Here is a 20,338-nt window from a genome sequence, read left to right on the forward strand (position 1 = left end):
AGCACCCCGTCACTCTTCTTCTTGGTCCAATAGCCCTTTCACAGCCTGGAGGTGTGCCTGGGGTCATTTTCCTGTTGAAAAATAAATGATGGTCCAACTAAATGCAAAACCGGATGGAATAGCATGCCGCTGCAAGATGCTGTGGTAGCCATGCTGGCTTAGTATGCCTTCAATTTTGAATAAATCCCCAATAGTGCCACCAGCAACGCACCCCCACACCATCACACCTCCTCCTCCATGCTTCACGGTGGGAATCAGGCATGTAGAGTTCATCTGTTCACCTTTTCTGCGTCGCACAAAGACACGGTGGTTGGAACCAAAGATCTCAAATTTGGACTCATCAGACAAAAGCACAGATTTCCCCTGGTCTAATGTCTATTCCTTGTGTTCTTTAGCCCAAACAAGTCTCTTCTGCTTGTTGCCTGTCCTTAGCAGTGGTTTCCTAGCAGCTATTTTACCATGAAGCCCTGCTGCACAAAGTCTCCTCTTAACAGTTGTTGTAGAGATGTGTCTGCTGCTAGAATTCTGTGTGGCATTGACCTGGTCTCTAATCTGAGCTGCTATTAACCTGTGATTTCTGAGGCTGGTGACTCGGATAAACTTATCCTCAGAAGCAGAGGTGACTCTTGGTCTTCCTTTCCTGGGGCGGTCCTCATGTGAGCCAGTTTCTTTGTAGCGCTTGATGGTTTTTGCCGCTGCACTTGAGGACACGTTCAAAGTTTTCCCAATTTTTCGGACTGACTGATGTTTATTTCTTAAAGTAATGATGGCCACTAGTGTTGAGCGATACCGTCCGATACTTGAAAGTATCGGTATCGGAAAGTATCGGCCGATACCGGCAAAGTATCGGATCCAATCCGATACCGATACCCGATACCAATACAAGTCAATGGGACTCAGGTATCGGACGGTATTCCTGATGGTTCCCAGGGTCTGAAGGAGAGGAAACTCTCCTTCAGGCCCTGGGAACCATATTAATGTGTAAAAGAAAGAATTAAAATAAAAAATATCGCTATACTCACCTGTCCGACTCAGCCGGGACCTCAGCGAGGGAACCGGCAGCGTTGTTTGTTTAAAATTCGCGCTTTTACTTGGTTACGTGAGGTCCCGGCTTGTGATTGGTCAGGGCGGCCATGTTGCCGGGACGCGGACCAATCACAGCAAGCCGTGACGAAATTACGTCACGGCTTGCTGTGATTGGTCCGCGTCCCGGCAACATGGCCGCCATTAACCAATCACAAGCCGTGACGTCACGGGAGGCTGGACATGCGCGTATTTTGAAAAGCGCGCGTGTCCAGCCTCCAGTGACGTCCCGGCTTGTGATTGGTTAATGGCGGCCATGTTGCCGGGACGTCACTGGAGGCTGGACACGCGCGCTTTTCAAAATACGCGCATGTCCAGCCTCCCGTGACGTCACGGCTTGTGATTGGTTAATGGCGGCCATGTTGCCGGGACGCGGACCAATCACAGCAAGCCGTGACGTAATTTCGTCACGGCTTGCTGTGATTGGTCCGCGTCCTGGCAACATGGCCGCCCTGACCAATCACAAGCCGTGACGTCACGGGAGGCTGGACACGCGCGCTTTTCAAAATACGCGCATGTCCAGCCTCCCGTGAAGTCCCGGCTTGTGATTGGTTAATGGCGGCCATGTTGCCGGGACGTCACTGGAGGCTGGACACGCGCGCTTTTCAAAATACGCGCATGTCCAGCCTCCCGTGACGTCACGGCTTGTGATTGGTTAATGGCGGCCATGTTGCCGGGACGCGGACCAATCACAGCAAGCCGTGACGTAATTTCGTCACGGCTTGCTGTGATTGGTCCGCGTCCCGGCAACATGGCCGCCCTGACCAATCACAAGCCAGGACTTCACGTAACCAAGTAAAAGCGCGAAATTTAAACAAACAACGCTGCCGGTTCCCTCGCTGAGGTCCAGGCTGCGTCGGACAGGTGAGTATAGCGATATTTTTTATTTTAATTCTCTTTTTTACACATTATTACATTAATGTTGTTGCGATACCCGATACCCGATACCACAAAAGTATCGGATCTCGGTATCGGAAATTCCGATACAGCAAGTATCGGCCGATACCCGATACTTGCAGTATCGGAATGCTCAACACTAATGGCCACTCATTTTTCTTTGCTTAGCTGCTTTTTTCTTGCCATAATACAAGCTGTGTATCCACCAGACTTCTGCACAACACAACTGATGGTCCCAACACCATTTTTAAGGCAAGAAATCCCACTTATTAAACCTGACAGGGCACACCTGTGAAGTGAAAACTATTCCCGGTGACTACCTCTTGAAGCTCATCAAGAGAATGCCAAGAGTGTGCAAAGCAGTCATCAAAGCAAATGGTGCCTACTTTGAAGAACCTAGAATATAAGACATATTTTCAGTTGTTTCACACTTTTTTGTTAAGTATATAATTCCACATGTGTTAATTCATAATTTTGTTGTCGGTGTGAATGTACAATTTTCATAGTCATGAAAGTACAGAAAAATCTTGAAATGAGAAGGTGTGTCCAAACTTTTGGTCTGTACTGTACTTGCACAAGGGTTTTCAAGGGTATTATAACCATCCATTAGCCTTGTTACACAGCTAGCAAACACAAAGTACCATAAGAACACTGGAGTGATGGTTGTTTGGAATGGACCTCTAAACACCTATGAAGATATTGCATTACAAACCAGACGTTTGCAGCTAGAATAGACATTTACCACATTAACAATGTATACAGTGTATTTCTGAATCATTTAATGTTAGCTTCATTGGAAAAAACTGTGCTTCTCTTTCAAAAATGAGGAAAGTTCTAAGTAACCCTAAACTTTGGAACGGTAGTGTACATGTTCTCTGACATTAATACACACGGATGAAAATGATTTGAAGGAGATTGAGAAAGAATTTGAGACCACACAGAATAAACTCAAAATTGAGTTGTCCATAGGAGCAAAGGATAAACTCAACTCTGAGTTTGAGGCTGTCTTCTCCAAATGGGAAAAATAAAGTTGTGTAATTAAATCAAAACAAGTCCAGAGAGGTACAATGGACCTTGAGAACAATAAGATGTGTAGATGGAGGACCAACATTAAAGGGCCACTCTCACCCCCTCCAGCCGTTATAAACTAAAAGAGCATGTATTCCCAAAATAAATCATTTTATAAGTTCTTCAAAATACCTGTCTTTGGCCAGGGAGGCAGGTCCTCACCCCCCTGCTTGAAACGCCAAACTGCCGTCACTCAAATGTTCAGGGGTGCCGGGCGCCGTCCCCTCCACTCTGTTTTTGCATGAAATCCGGCGCCTGCGCTGTGTATTAATGTCTGGTGCAGGCGCAGTGAGCTCTGGCCGTCTGACGTCACAGCCATGGCTCGCAGACTGCGCCTGTGCTGTCAGTGCGGCCACCCACCTTGGTAATTCAAGCCCCGCAGTGTGTTATGCATTATGCAGAGTGCGGGGCTGGGATTCACAAGCAGGGCGGCCGCACAGGCGCAGTCTGCGAGCCATGGCTGTGACGTCAGACGGCCAGAGCTCACTGCGCCTGCACCAGACATTAATACACAGCGCATGCGCCGGATTTCATGCAAAAACAGAGTGGAGGGGGCGGCGCCCGGCGCCCCTGAACATTTGATTGACGGCAGTTTGGCGTTTCAAGCAGGGGGGTGAGGACCTGCCTCCCTGGCCAAAGACAGGTATTTTAAAGAACTTATAAAACGATTTATTTTGGGAATACATGCTCCAAAAACTAAAAGAGCCACCTTGTTAGAAAGCAGCATCACTGCTGCACAAGGTGGCTCTTTTAGTTTATAACGGCTGGAGGGAGTGACAGTGGCCCTTTAATAGAGAAAAATCCAATAATCAAACACGATCAGTATCATCATTCTTGGGATAATTATTATTATTATACATTTTTAAAGCGCCAGTTATTCCATGGTGCTTTACATGTGAACAGGGCAAAGTACAATAAACATGAGTAAAACGAGGCACACACAAGTACAGAAGGAGAGAGGACCCTGCCTGCGAGGGCTCACAGTCTACAGGGGATGGGTGAGGATACACTAGGAGAGGGTAGAGCTGGTCATGTGGCGGTTCAGTAGACTGGGCATCACAGCAGGTTGTAGGCTTGTCGGAAGAGGTGAGTCTTCAGGTTCCTTTTGAAGGTTTCTGTGGTAGGCGAGAGTCTGATGTGTTGGGGTAGAGAGTTCCAGAGTATAGTGGAAGCACGGGAGAAGTCTTGATGCGGTTGTGGGAGGAAGAGATGAGAGAGGAGTAGAGAAGGAGATCATGAGACGATCGAAGGTTGCGTGTAGGTAGGTACTGGGGGACCATGTCACAGATGTATGGAGGAGTCAGGTTGTGAATGGCTTTGTATGTTATAATGAAGGGGTTCCCAAACCTGAATATAAAAGACACATGAGAAGTTACAATAAAAGACCTGAGGGCAAGAGAAGACTTTCTCCACCATCTCTCCAAGATAGGAAATCTAAATCACATGACTTAGAAGTGATTATAACCTATCTCCACATGCTTAATGATGCTCGTTATGATGTACTTAGATTGGTGTTAACATTTGTACTGAAGAAAGCAATATATATGGCATAACGACCAATGGTTGTATAAGAGAAAGAAAATTAGAGCAGCACAAAGAAAGAGTCTGGGTGCAGAGCACCCCAGGCAAATACCAAACCTCAATTATAAAAAAAGAAAAATTGAAGGCAGCACACCATTTGTAGTGAAAAGGAGCTATTTAATCAGCCCAGAAAGCAATGTTTCGGTCCCAACAGGAACCTTTCTCAACCAGTGAACATGTGAAAGTGCCAGGTATATAAAGAGTATACATAATTCTAATCATTTGCATTAATCATCATTGTAAGAGCATGTATTTACATTATAATTGACATGCATAAAGTGCAGACAGTGATACAGGAATTATTCATCACATAAAGTGCAGTGCATTAATATAAATAGAAAAGAACCTACCACCTTCTTTAAAAGAGATCTGTGAAACATGTTGTGTATTTTATATACCGTACGAAGCTCCAATCGGTAGGCTACCGGGTTAATGATGGAGGCAACCCTAAATTGGCCAATAAACCTTGGACCCAATTTCAGGGATGGTACTTTGAGTCTTATGTTTTTGTGGGCAACCACACCCAGTCACTCACACTCGGGTCCGGACCTGGCACACGTCTACTGTCAGCCACTCATTTGTACCTTGCACCCACGCTAAGCAAGCTCTGTTTCACTCTCCTCCAAACGGATGACAGTTATGCTCCTAGCTGGTCCTCCTCCGGAACGCCAGCTGAGCCACCCTGACACAGAGTACAAAATTGAGGGTGGTACCCGTAAACACAAAAGAACGGGGATTCCCCAGACGATTCCTGGCAGTGATTATTAATGGCAAACTCAGCCAACGGAAGGAACGTCGACCACTCCTCCTGGTTGTCAGAAACAAAGCAGCGTAAGTACTGCTCCAAATTTTGGTTCATATGCTCGGTCTGACCATTTGACTGAGGATGAAACGCCAAAGAATGTGACAACTTGATCCCCAGCCGTGAGCAAAATGCTTTCCAAAACTTTGCCACAAACTGAGTACCCCTATCAGACACTATGTCAGACGGGACCCCGTGAAGTCTGACCACCTCCTGCACAAAAACCTGAGCCAGAGTCTTCGTGTTATTCAACGAAGGCAAGGACACAAAGTGCGACATCTTTGAGAACCGATCAACAACCACCAAAATGACCGTGTTCCCAGCTGAGGAGGGTAGGTCTGTAATAAAATCCATGGAGATCTCCGTCCATGGCCTACTGGATACCCCTAGAGGATGTAATGAGCCAGCAGGATGGGAGCGAGGCGTCTTAGCCCTAGCACACATGGTACATGCTGATACATACGAGACCACATCCTGTCAGATTTTGGGCCACCAAAACCGAAGCGACACCAACTCCAAGGTACCCCTAACCCCTGGATGGCCAGCCAGAACAGTATCATGATGCTCACCCAACACCTTTAGGCAAAGATGGAGAGGTACAAATGATTTGTTGATGGGAAGCTCAGATGGTACTTCCTCCTGAGCCTCGGCAATCTCAGCCTCAACCTCTGTCGTGAGAGCCGAGACCACTACACCCTTTTGGAGGATATGTACCAGATCTTCCCGAGGTTCTCCCCCTGGAAAACACCTGGATAAAGCATCTGCCTTAGTGTTCTTAGACCCCGGACGGTACGTGACAAAAAAGTTGAATTGCGTGAAAAACAATGCCCAGCGAGCCTGCCTGGGGGGCAGACGCTGGGCTGACTCTAAATAAAGCAGATTTTTATGGTCGGTGATAACTGTAACCTGGTGGACCGACCCCTCCAAGAAGTGTTGCCATTCCTCAAAAGCCAACTTGATAGCCAACAACTCCCTGTTGCCGATATCGTAGTTACATTAGGCAGGCGACAGCTTCTTGGAAAAGTAGGCGCACGGACGCAACTCGCCCAAGGATGAGCCTTGTGACAGCACCGCCCCCACTCCAACCTCAGACGCATCGACTTCCACGGTAAATGGTTTTAATACGTCCGGTTGCACCAGAATGGGGGCCGAAGCAAAACTGTTCTTCAGAAATTCGAATGCACGCACAGCAGCCTCAGGCCAGGTGGAGAAATTGGTACCCTTTTTCGTCATGTCAGTAAGCGGTTTAGCAATGGTAGAAAAATCTTTGATAAATTTTCTATAATAATTAGAAAATCCAAGGAACCGCTGGAGTGCTTTTAGGTTATCAGGCCGATCCCAATGCAGCACCGCTTGCACCTTAGCGGCGTCCATTTTAAACCCTGAAGCAGACACAATATAACCCAAGAAAGGCAACTCCTGAACCGAAAATACACATTTCTCAAGTTTTGCATAGAGCTTATTTTCTCTGAGTAGCTGTAACTCCTGCCTCACATGCTCTAAATGAGTATCACGGTCGCATGAATAAATGAGAATGTCATCTAGGTACACAATAACGAATTTACTCAGTACATGCGAGAACACATAATTTATGAAATGTTGAAATACAGCAGGCGCGTTTGTCAACCCAAATGGCATCACCAAATTTTCAAAATGACCCTCAGGAGTATTAAAAGCCGTCTTCCACTCATCACCTAGACGGACTCTTATGAGGTTATACGCCCCCCTGAGGTCAAGCTTGGAAAACCACTTAGCACCAGCCACCTTGTTGAACAAATCAGGTATCAGTGGCATAGGGTATGGATCACGAACCATAATCTGGTTTAACTCCCTGAAATCCAGACACGGGCGTAGTCCGCCATCTTTCTTCTTAACGAAGAAGAACCCCTCTGCCACCGGCGAGGATGAAGGCCTGATGTGCCCTTTGCTCAAACTCTCAGCAATGTAGTCTTTTAAAGCTTGCCTCTCAGGACCAGAGATGTTAAACATCCTAGCTTTCGGCAATTTGGCCCCTGGTTTAAACCTAATAGTACAGTCATAGGGTCGATGTGGTGGCAATTCTGAGCAACCCTTCTCAGAGAACACATCTGCGAAATCCAGCAGTGACTCAGGAATGCTAGGAGTCACAGCAGACACACATGTGGCCAGGCAATTCTCTTGGCAGAATCCGCTCCACTGTATTATGTCCTCAGTTTTCCAGTCAATCACCGGGTTGTGCATAGACAACCATGGAAAACCCAGAACCATTTGTGCAGGAAGATTACTGAGCACCCTACATGTAACTTGCTCAGAATGTAGGACCCCAATGTGGAGTTTAACCTCAGCCACAAACTCAGTAATCTCCCCCTGTGGGAGTGGAGTAGCATTGATGGTGACCACCCGGATAGGATGAGGCAGTTTTTCAACCGTGAACCCGGCCGTGCGCGCAAACTCCTCATCAATGAGATTAGTGGCCGACCCACTATCCACAAAAACAGTGATTGGCAGCTCTCTGCCAGCGACCATAACTCTGGCAGGGAGCATACATTGAGAGACCACCATGGAGGATATGCATAAGCTCAGATTGGCCTCCTCCACACCCTCTGAGCTTAGTAGTTTTCCGCCGTTGTGCTTTTCTTAGAAAACAGAGGACAAACATTTACATAATGCCCTTTTTTACCACAGCAAAAACAGGCTCCCTGCTTCCTGAGTGAGGGGGCTCGATGATGTGACACCCCTGTGATTTGCATAGGCTCTGTGTGCTCACCTGCAGCAACCTCATGTGCACCTACGCCCTCCTCCATAAGCGGCATCTCTTGCACCCCCTGACGCAAACGGCGATCAATGCGGACAACAAGACTCATGGCAGACTCTACAGAAGCAGGAGTCTCATACATCAGGATGGCTTGTTTAACCCTTCTCGAAACCCCATGTACAAACTGACTCCGCAGCGCAGGGTCATTCCATTGTGTGTCCACCGCCCAGCGGCGAAATTCAGAACAGTAATCCTCTGCCATTCGCTCCCCCTGGCGGAGAGCGTGTATTTTAGATTCTGCTAGAGCCAATCTGTCAGGATCATCATATATGAGTCCAAGAGCAGAAAAAAAAAACTCCACTGAGTTAAATGCAGCTGAATCAGATGGTAATGAAAATGCCCATGCTTGGGGGTCTCCGTTCAGTAATGACAATACTAGGCCCACATGCTGAGCCTCATTACCTGAGGAAACCGGGCGCATACGAAAATATAATTTGCAAGCTTCATGAAAAACAACAAATTTACTGCGTTCCCCAACAAACCTCTCAGGTAAAGGGATCTTTGGCTCTGCAACTCTACCTGCAGTTTCAGCTTGCACATTAGATACTACAAGACCCTGTTGCTGAACTGCCCCCTTCAACTCAGTGACCTGTAAGGACAGCGTCTCCAACTGGCGGGTTATGGAAGTCATGGGATCCATGGCATCCAAAATTTATTTAGGCTGATTATAATGTCACGGGGGTACTGGGTAGACTACAGCTGATAACCCGGGCCCCTGCGATATCCCTCAGACTAGGGAAAACCCTGTCTGTCCCTCTCCCAGAATTTACACTGATGGTGTACTTGTCTGGGCCGCCAGGCCTGACCCTGACTCCTGTTTCAGCCCAATGCTGAAACCTTCACCCGCCACCCACTGATTAGACGACACACCAACCTCCACAGAAAGCACAGACAGGGAAAACTAAAAAACGCACCACGCCGCAGACACACAGGAAAACACTATAATGTGCACAGGGCAAAACAAACACAAATATAGGAAGGAGAAATATGACAAAGGATAATACACCACCAGATATGATATTTCTTCTCCTAGACCACCACTCCAGACCGAGATCACCAGGCACAAGACACAAGCTATAATCGGCGACGCCCAAAGTCCAGAATGACTATTTAAAGGCCACAGGCGTGACCCAGCCTCCAACGAGATTACCAGCTAGATTAACCCCGGACAACCTGGATAAAATCTAGCCGGCGCAACTGAGCGTATAGTGGACGAATGTGGAATTACCGCTGTCTGTCGGACGCCCTAGTGTGAATAGCATCCAACATGACAATATGTTAGCAATTGTCTAAACTCTTAATTATGGGTATTAATTTTCATAATTTCATAACAGAACACAGTCCAACCTCACTGAGAGTGAGACCGGGTCAGACTCTTGAGGTTGTCATTGATCCGGTTGGTGTAGAAGAAGAGGCGGGAGGCCCATCTTTGGCCTCTTCTAGGTCCATCCTTCCTGGACCATCTCCTTCAGCATCCCAAGATCCAGAAACAACTGGCCAAGATGCAGCACCACCACCCACAGCAGCACCAGATCCTGTAAGCCAGGAAGATCATGGACACAGCAGCAGCTCTACTGTCCCACTGGTGCCCTCCCCACAGCCTGCTGGGGCTTCACGCAGAGGCCACAGAAGGAGAGAGCTACAAGAGAGTAGGAGGAATATGGACGCTTGGGTCCTTAATTATTTGGCCAGGGCAGCCCAGGATGATGGAGGAGGCCTTTGCTCGTAGCCTGGCCCGGTACCTCCGTCCCCTTCCCCTTGAGGTGAGGCTACGTGTGAGAGGGTGTATTCAAATCCTGATTGATTTATGCACCTTCCCAAATGACCCCTATGAGGTGTTTGAATTTATTGAGACAAGGCAGCTGTCACCACATAACTTCATGCACCTTCCACAAACTCAACAGGTGCATGGTCAACCAGGATTTGAATCACCTCCTCCACGTGAGCCTACACCTCAACCCCTACCCACACAAAATGCACCATGGCAACCTCCGTACCATATGCCAGACTACCATCAACCTTCCCAATGTGGCCACTTGTCCAGACCCAGTGCTGGAGGCTGGTCCCAACCTGGGTTTGGACGACTTGGCCATATTGGGGGAGGGTGTGAGTCACAGCCCTATTTTCAGCATCATGAGGCCCATACTCAATACCCATATGGCCAATCCGAGCAAGGCCACTATTTTGAGTAGCCCCACACATCAGCCACACAGGGCGGAGGACAATTGGCCCAACAAAGGCCACCTGACCAAGACACTGAGCTGCCACCTTCACCTCCACCAACTTATAAAAATCTATAATGGTTTGTTTGTTTTTACCAAATTTGCTTGGTTTTATCAAAAATATTGTTCTTGTGCTGTGTTTGCACACGTTTGGTTAATAGTGTTAAAAAAAAAAATGATGCCGAGTTTCATTGGCCCAAAAAGACATATGAACCAAATATGTTTTATCAGCACAAAACAAGGGTTTTGCTATAAGTAAAAATTATATTCCAAAGCCAAAATGTTTTTGTTTGGACAATCATTATTAAATCAGAGTCAATTACTGTTATTACTAAACATTAGGGTTGAGCGACTTTGACTTTTTTAGGGTCGAGTCATGTTTCGCGAAACCCGACTTTTTGAAAAGTCGAGTCGGGCGAAATCGGCCGATTACTGCGAAAAGTCGAGGATCGGCCGAAACACGAAACCCTATGCACGTCAATGGGGAAAATTATTTATTTATATATATATATATATTTTTTTTTTCTCTCTCTCTCTCTCTCTCTCTCTCCCCCCTCCGTCCCAGCACAGGCGCACAGAAAATCTCGTGTTGCACATTGCAAATCCCTACTGCGCACAAGTGATAAAGCGATGATAGGCGTGCGCCCTAACCCCTATGTCATCACTCTGCCCACGCTCCTTCATTGGCTGACAAAAATGGCGCTAAACGCATCATACGAAATGCGACTTTGGCGCCAAGATCGCGTACCGCATGGCCGACCCCACACAGGGATCGGGTCGGGTTTCATGAGACGCCGACTTTGCCAAAAGTCCGCGACTTATGAAAATGACCGATCCGTTTCGCTCAACCCTACTAAACATCAGAAAATGAAAAAAAAAACATACACTGTTACGTTTGTAATGAAAATTTAACATTACGAAACATATACATCAAGAAACACATTACAACATAGAAACAGCATTATGTTGCCAGGGAGAAGCTCCCTCAGGAGAAACAAAATAATTTGTAAAAATCTCACGCACTTTTAATCCAGAAAGGGGTTGCCACGTAGGAGGGCCATGTGGTGTAGGCCTACAAAAATTGCTCAACATGCCTTCAACACTATCAGCTGAGGAGCACTCATGAATTCTTGTGAAGTTGTGTAAAACAACACAAGCTTTTGTTACTTCATTAACATTAGCCTCACTCAGCTGAATGGCAGACTGGAGGACCCGCCATTTGGCACACAGAATTTCAATGGCGCACTCCACCAGTCGCCGCGCCCATGAAAGCCTCAAATTAAACACACGGCGCCGGTGGTCCAAGTTGCGATGGGGATGAGGCCTCATGACATGCCTTGTCAACTGGAAGGCCTCATCTGCCACAAGGACACATGGCACTGCTTCAACATAGTAGCCTGGGAGTTGTTGTTGTGGTGGTAGGTCCAACTGGTTTTCATGCAGCCGCCGACCCATAATGGACGAATTGAAGACTCTAGAGCAGGGCCGTATTTAGAGTTTCTGCTGCCCTAGGCACTTTTAGTGCTGCCTAACCCTTTGGTGAGTATGACACTATCGGCAGTGACTTTGGCAAGAATCGGTGATGTGAAAGTCGCCTTTTGCACCAGATCCGGCAGTTTTTCTGCATCTGCCGCGTAACGGATCACTTACGGCAACACTGCGTTCGGCCTCATTCATTCCCTATGGGATTTGCGGCACTTGCCATGATCTGGCAAATGCAGTACCATACCTCCCAACTTTTGAAGAAAGGAAGGAGGTATAAAGTTTGCGGCCCGCGTAGTGCGCCGCGGCAAATTTTAGGCCATGCCTCTGACCACACCCATTTCACAACTAGTCACAGCCATATCTACGTCCCAACCACAGCCATTTAGCACTGCTTATCACATTGTTTTATATACAATAATTGAGGTGAGGGGGGGCAGGACGGGGTCGGTTGGGAGGTGACCCAGCTTTTATAAAAAAAAACAACAACAACAAACCTTGCTCAGGTGCCGCCCCCTGCATTGTCCCCACCCTAGGCACGTGCCCTCACGTGCCTAGTGGCAAATACAGCCCTGCTCTAGAGTCTCCAGTTCGACCATAGGCCCCAATCTACAATTATAAACCTGTAGTGACTGTCAACTACAGCTAACAGAACTACAGAGAAAACTGCTTATAATTGTAGAATTTGGACCCAGAGTTCGGCAGCTTACGCACCCTGATATGTTTCCCATCAAGGGCTCCAATTCAGTGGGGAAAATCGCAATTGTCCTTAACCCCTTTCTGACATTAGATGTACAATTCTGTCGAGGTGGGGTGGGCCCATATGACCACCAACGGGATAGTACATCATAGCGATCAGCCGCGCACACGGGGGGAGCGAGGCTGATCGCGGCCGGGTGTCAGCTGACTATCACAGCTAACATCCAGCACTATGTGCCAGGAGTGGTCACGGACCGCCCCGGGCACATTAACCCCTGGCACACTACAATCAAACATGATCGCAGTGTTCCGGTGGTATAGGGAAGCATCGCGCAGGGAGGGGGCTCCCTGCGTGCTTCCCTGAGACCTAAGGAGCAACGCGATGTGATCGCGTTGCTCCGAGGGTCTCTTACCAGCTCCTCGCTGCAGCAGGCCCAGATTCAAAATGTCCACGGCATCCGGGTCCTGCAGGGAGGTGGCTTCACAGTGCCTGCTCAGAGCAGGCGCAGGGAAGGCTCCAGGAGCTGTGCACGTCAGATCGCCGATCTGACACAGTGCACAGGAAAGTGTCAGATCGGCGATCTTACACTATAACATGATGCCCCCCCTGGGGCAATGTTATAATGAAAAAAAAAATATTCACATGTGTAAAAAAATAAAAAAATAAAAATCCCCCAATAAATTTTTAAAAAATATATATATTGTTTCTATAAATACATTTCTTTATCTAAATTTTAAAAAAAATAAAAAACCCACATATTTAGTATCGCTGTATCCGTAACGACCTGACCTATAAAACTGTCACACTAGTTAACCCCTTCAGTGAACACCGTAAAAAAAAAAAAAAAAAAAAAAAAAACGAGGCAAAAAACAACGCTTTATTATCATACCACCAAACAAAAAGTGGAATTACACGCGATCAAAAAGATGGATATAAATAACCATGGTACCACTGAAAACGTCATCTTGTCCCTCAAAAAACGAGCCACCATAAAGTGTTATCAAATAAAAAATAAAAAATTTATAGTCCTCAGAATAAAGCGATGCAAAAATAATTATTTTTTCTATAAAATAGTTTTTATCGTATAACAGCGCCAAAACATAACAAAATGATATAAATGAGGTATCGCTGTAATCGCACTGACCCGTCGAATAAAACTGCTTTATCAATTTTACCAAACGCGGAATGGTATAAACGCCTCCCCCAAGAGAATTTCATGAATAGCTGGTTTTTGGTCATTCTGCCTCACAAAAATCAGAATAAAAAGCGATCAAAAAATGTCATGTGCCTGAAAATGTGACCAATAAAAACGTCAACTCGTCCCGCAGAAAACAAAACCTCACATGACTCTGTGGACCAAAATATGGAAAAATTATAGCTCTCAAAATGTGGTAATGCAAAAAATATTTTTTGCAATAAAAAGCGTCTTTCAGTGACAGCTGCCAATCATAAAAATCCGCTAAAAAACCCGCTATAAAAGTAAATCAAACCCCCCCTTCATCACCCCCTTAGTTAGTGAAAAATTTAAAAATTAAAAAAATGTATTTATTTCCATTTTCCCATTAGGGTTAGGGTTAGGGCTAGGGTTAGGGCAAGGGTTAGGGTTAGAGCTAGGGCTAGGGTTAAGGTTAGGGCAAAGGTTAGGGTTAGGGCTAGGGTTAGGGCTAGGGTTAGGGCAAGGGTTAGGGCTAGGGTTAGGGCTAGGGTTAGGGCTGGGGCTAGGGTTAAGGCTACAGTTAGGGTTGGGGCTAAAGTTAGGGTTAGGGTTGGACTAAAGTTAGAGTTAGGGTTTGAATTACATTTACGGTTGGGAATAGGGTTGGGATTAGGGTTAGGGGTGTGTCAGGGTTAGGGGTGTGGTTAGGGTTACCATTGGGATTAGGGTTAGGGATGTGTTTGGATTAGGGTTTCAGTTATAATTGGGGGGTTTCCACTGTTTAGGCACATCAGGAGCTGTCCAAAAGCGACATGGCGTCCGATCTCAATTCCAGCCAATTCTGCGTTGAAAAAGTAAAACAGTGCTCCTTCCCTTCCGAGCTCTCCCGTGCACCCAAAACAGGGGTTTACCCCAACATATGGGGTATCAGCGTACTCAGGACACATTGGACAACAACTATTGGAGTCCAATTTCTCCTGTTACCCTTGGGAAAATACAAAACTGGAGGCTAAAAAATAATTTTTGTGGAAAAAAAAGTTTTTTTTATTTTCACTGCTCTGCATTATAAACTGTAGTGAAACACTTGGGGATTCAAAGTTCTCACAACACATCTAGATAAGTTCCTTGGGGGGTCTAGTTTCCAATATGGGGTCACTTGTGGGGGGTTCTACTGTTTAGGTACATTAGGGGCTCTGCAAACGCAATGTGACGCCTGCAGACCAATCCATCTAAGTCTGCATCCCAAATAACGCTCCTTCCCCTTCCGAGCTCTTCCATGCACTCAAACGGTGGTTCCCCCCCACATATTGGGTATCAGCGTACTCAGGACAAATTGGACAACAACTTTAGGAGTCCAATTTTAACTGTTACCCTTGGAAAAATCCAAAACTGGGGGCTAAAATATAATTTTTGTGGAAAAAAAATAATTTTTATTTTCACGGCTCTGCGTTATAAACTGTAGTGAAACACTTGGGGGTTCAAAGCTCTCACAACACATCTAGATGAGTTCCTTAGGGGATCTACTTTCCAAAATGGTGTCACTTGTGGGGGGTTTCAATGTTTAGGCACATCAATGGCTCTCCAAACGCAACATGGCAACCCATCTCAATTCCTGTCAATTTTGCATTGAAAAGTCAAACGGCGCTCCTTCCCTTCAGAGCTCTCCTATGCGCCCAAACAGTGGTTTACCCCTACATATGGAGTATCACCGTACTCAGAACAAATTGTACAACAACTTTTGGGGTCCAATTTCTTCTCTTACCCTTGGGAAAATAAAAAATTGGGGGCAAAAAAATCATTTTTGTGAAAAAATATGATTTTTTATTTTTACGGCTCTGCATTATAAACTTCTGTGAATCACTTAATGGGTCAAAGTGCTCACCACACATCTAGATAAGTTCCTTTGGGGGTCTACTTTCCAAAATGGTGTCACTTGTGGGGGGTTTCAATGTTTAGGCACATCACTGGCTCTCCAAATGCAACATGGCGTGCCATCTCAATTCCTGTCAATTTTGCATTGAAAAGTCAAATGGCGCTCCTTCGCTTCCGAGCTCTGCCATGCGCCCAAAGAGTGGTTTACCCCCACATATGGGGTATCGGCGTACTCAGCACAAATTGTACAACAACTTTTGTGGTCCATTTTCTCCTGTTACCCTGGGTAAAATAAAACAAATTGGATCTGAAATAAATTAATTTTTTGTGAAAAAAAGTTAAATGTTCATATTTATTTAAACATTCCAAAAATTCCTGTAAAACACCTGAAGGATTAATAAACTTCTTGATGGTGCTTTTGAGCACCTTGAGGGGTGCAGTTTTTAGAATGGTTATTTTCTATCATATAGACCCCTAAAAATGACTTCAAATGAGATGTGGTCCCTAGAAAAAAATGGTGTTGTAAAAATGAGAAATTGCTGGTCAAATTTTAACCCTTATAACTCCCTAACAAAAAAATTTTGGTTCCAAAATTGTGCTTATGTAAAGTAGACATGTGGGAAATGTTACTTATTAAGTATTTTGTGTGACATATCTCTGTGATTTAATTGCATACAAATTCAAAGTTGGAAAATTGCAAAATTTTAAAAATTTTCGCCAAATTTCCATTTTATTCACAAATAAACGCAGGTAATATCAAAGAAATTTTACCACTATCATGAAGCAAAATATGTCACGAGAAAAGAGTGTCAGAATCACCGGGATCAGTTGAAGCGTTCCAGAGTTATAACCTCATAAAGGGACAGTGGTCAGAATTGTAAAAGTTGGCCTGGTCATTAGCGTGCAAACCACCCTTGGGGGTAATGGGGTTAAATCCACAGGATATTTTAAGCCAATCCTCCATTTTGGGCTCTGGCATCACAAGTTGTTTTAGTCTGGACCAAATTTCCATACACGTAGCCCGCACTATGCCGGAAATAGTGGACCTCACAATAAGAAACTCCAGTCTGTGTGCAAAATTTGGGGGCTCTAGCTGTTAAAATAAAGGGTTAAATCATGGAAAAAACTGGCTCCCACGCAATTTTCTCTGCCAGAGTGGGAAAGTCAGTGACGGAGGGCAGATATTAATAGCCTAGAGAGGGACCATGGTTATTGGCCCCCCCTGGCTAAAAACATCTGCCCCCAGCCACCCCAGAAAAGGCACATCTGTAAGATGCACCTATTCTGGCACTTAACCACTCTCTTCCCACTCCCCTGTAGCAGTGGGATGTGGGGTAATAAAGGGTTAATGCCACCTTGCTATTGTAAGGTGACATTAAGCCAGGTTAATAATGGAGAGGTGTCAATGAGACACCTATCCATTATTAATCCAATATTAATAAAGGGTTGAAAAAAAACACACACATTAGGAAAAAAGTATTTTAATTAAATAAAGACACATGGTGTTGTAATAGTTTATTAAACGCTCAATCCAATTGAAGACCCTTGTCACCTGAAACAAGGTTAAAATAAAAAAACAACAATATCCCATACTTCTCCAGTGTTACAGTCAAGTCCCAAAATGTAAATCCATCAGAAAGGTTAAATAATTGTACAAGCAGAAGCTCTGCTAATGCAGCTGTGCTCCTGCCTATAAAAACTGGGGAATGAATGGGAAGCAGGGGAATGTAGCTACCTAGACTTGCAGTGCTGCACCCCCTGCTGGCATAAACTCATATGAACTCGAGCGTGGGAAATTTTCTGAATATTTTCTCACGCTCTAGTTCATATGAGTTTATGCCAGCAGGGGGCGCAGCACCGCAAGTCTAGTTAGCTATGTTCCCCTGCTTCCCATTCATTCCCCAGTTTTTACAGGCAGGGGCAGCTGCATTAGCAGTCTTCTGTTTGTAAAAATATTTAACCCCTTCTGATGGATTTACATCGTGGGACTTGACTGTAATGCCGGAGAGATATGGTATATTGTTGTTTTTTATTTTAACTTTGTTTCAGGTGACAAGGGTCTTCAATTGGATTGAGCGTTTAATAAACTATTACAACACTATGTGTCTTTATTTCATTAAAATACTTTTTTCCTAATGTGTGTGTGTTTTTTTAACCCTTTATTAATATTGGATTAATAATGGATAGGTGTCTCATTGACACCTCTCCATTATTAGCCTGGCTTAATGTCACCTTACAATAGCAAGGTGACATTAACTCTTTATTACCCCATATCCCACCGCTACTCGGGAGTGGGAAGAGAGTGTCCAAGTGCCAGAATAGGCACATCTTACAGATATGCCTTTCCTGGGGTGGCTGGGGGCAGATGTTTTAGCCAGGGGCAGGCAATAACCATGGTCCCTCTCTAGGCTATTAATATCAGTCACTGGCTTTCCCACTCTGGTGGAGAAAATTGTGCGGGAGCCCACGCCAGTTTTTTTTCCGTGATTTAACCCTTTATTTTAACAGCTAGAGCCCCCAAATCAAATTTTGCACACAGACACTTATAACATTAGTAATGAGGAATATGTAAAAAAATAAGGGATATGAAGTGGTTTACTGTATGTAAACCATGTCTCACATCTTGTCAGGTTTGGGAAAGAGATAGCAAAAGCCAGCAAATTAATTACCGGCTTTTCTGCTATCTAGCGCTATATGAAATATAAATATATTTATATATATGTGTCTCAATGACATATATATATATATATATATATATATATATATATATATATATATATATATATATATGTTTTAACGAATATTTGAGGCCCGCAGTACGGATGCCATACAGATGACACACGGATAATTTTTGGAGAAAAAATCGCATCCTTGCATTGAATACGGATCACTGTTCAGGAAATTTTCTGCGTATCTCGGCCATCAAAAACGGACCGTATTTTTATACGTTGTGTGTGACTCTTGCCTTATGGATTTTTCCCAGCCCTTCTAATATCTAATTTTGATGGGAATCCTCTTTGAAACATGCTTGAAAATGAGTCTTATATGTATGGGGCGATTTGATTTTATTAGCATTATATTTATGGAACAATAGTTGTGTCACTATATCAAAGTTCTACTATATTAAAATTTTATGTGCTGTACATTTAGTTTTTCTGTTTATATTTATAAAGATGTTGTAGCTTATCAGTCATTACATGAATATATTGTAGCACTGAGGTTTTGTTTTTTTGTAACATGCTTGAAAATGATAGACTTACGACTATGGTGTTTTATATTACCACAAGATGAAAAGTGAATTATAGTCGTGCTATAACATCGTTGCACATTTATTTTTCTGTTTATATGTATATATATATTTTTTTAAAAAGCGCTGTGACTTTGTAGCGCTGAGGTTTCGTTCTTTTGTAACATGCTCTTTACTTGGATCTTTTTGCCTTTACCTAAGGCCGGTTTCACACGTCAGTGGCTCCGGTACGTGAGGTGTCAGTTTTCTCACGTACTGGAGACACTGACTCACGTAGATCCCTGTCACCACCCCCCTCCCACCCCCTGTGCGCCCGCCCGCTGGAAATAAAATACTCACCCAGCTCCCTCGATGCATCCTCTCCGCGCCGCAGCTTCTCCTGTATGAGCGGTCACGTGGTGCCGCCCATTACAGTGATTAATATGCGGCTCCACCTCCCATAGAGAACAGGGAAGGTGCAAATATGTAAAAAGGTATAAATTTATTAAACCAACATGTATCAAGACATATACATATCAAATAGAACAGATTATAAATACATATACAATTACATGTCAATACCCTATAAACAGGGGAGGAATAAGGTAAGCTGTATATAAGAAGAAAACCGATAGGGCTCACCACTCAGATATGGTGTATATCACAATAACTGCCTGGAAGGTAAAAGGCTGCCAGATTATAATATATCCGCTAGGGATTCACATAGATTGCTCTAATCATAATGGGTCAAATACCACTGAGTTCCAGAGTAGCGGAACTTTAAAGATAGATGTAAAAGGTGACCCAAATTGTGATACTAATGCTAACAATGTCCTATAGAGACACCAGACCTAAGTACCAGCCAGGCTAATAGTTTATAGAAGAGCTGCGTGGTGTCTATAGTGCAAATATTCTGTGTAAAAGTACAGCACGCCACAGTAAGCTCATATATTACCTGCAGTCATTGTGTATCCCTGAGGTGCGCTACGGGACCACCACTCAGGGATACACAATGACCACACCTGGCTGGTACTTAGGTCTGGTGTCTCTATAGGACATTGTTACCATTAGTATCACAATTTGGGTCACCTTTTACATCTATCTTTAAAGTTCCGCTACTCTGGAACTCAGTGGTATTTGACCCATTATGATTAGAGCAATCTATGTGAATCCCTAGCGGATATACTATAATCTGGCAGCCTTTTACCTTCCAGGCAGTTATTGTGATATACACCATATCTGAGTGGTGAGCCCTATCGGTTTTCTTCTTATATACAGCTTACCTTATTCCTCCCCTGTTTATAGGGTATTGACATGTAATTGTATATGTATTTATAATCTGTTCTATTTGATATGTATATGTCTTGATACATGTTGGTTTAATAAATTTATACCTTTTTACATATTTGCACCTTCCCTGTTCTCTATTGGGTTCATATTTATATATGGAAGGGA

The sequence above is a fragment of the Ranitomeya variabilis genome, chromosome 5 (genome assembly GCF_051348905.1).
Source record: "Ranitomeya variabilis isolate aRanVar5 chromosome 5, aRanVar5.hap1, whole genome shotgun sequence".
Taxonomy (NCBI): Eukaryota; Metazoa; Chordata; class Amphibia; order Anura; family Dendrobatidae; genus Ranitomeya; species Ranitomeya variabilis.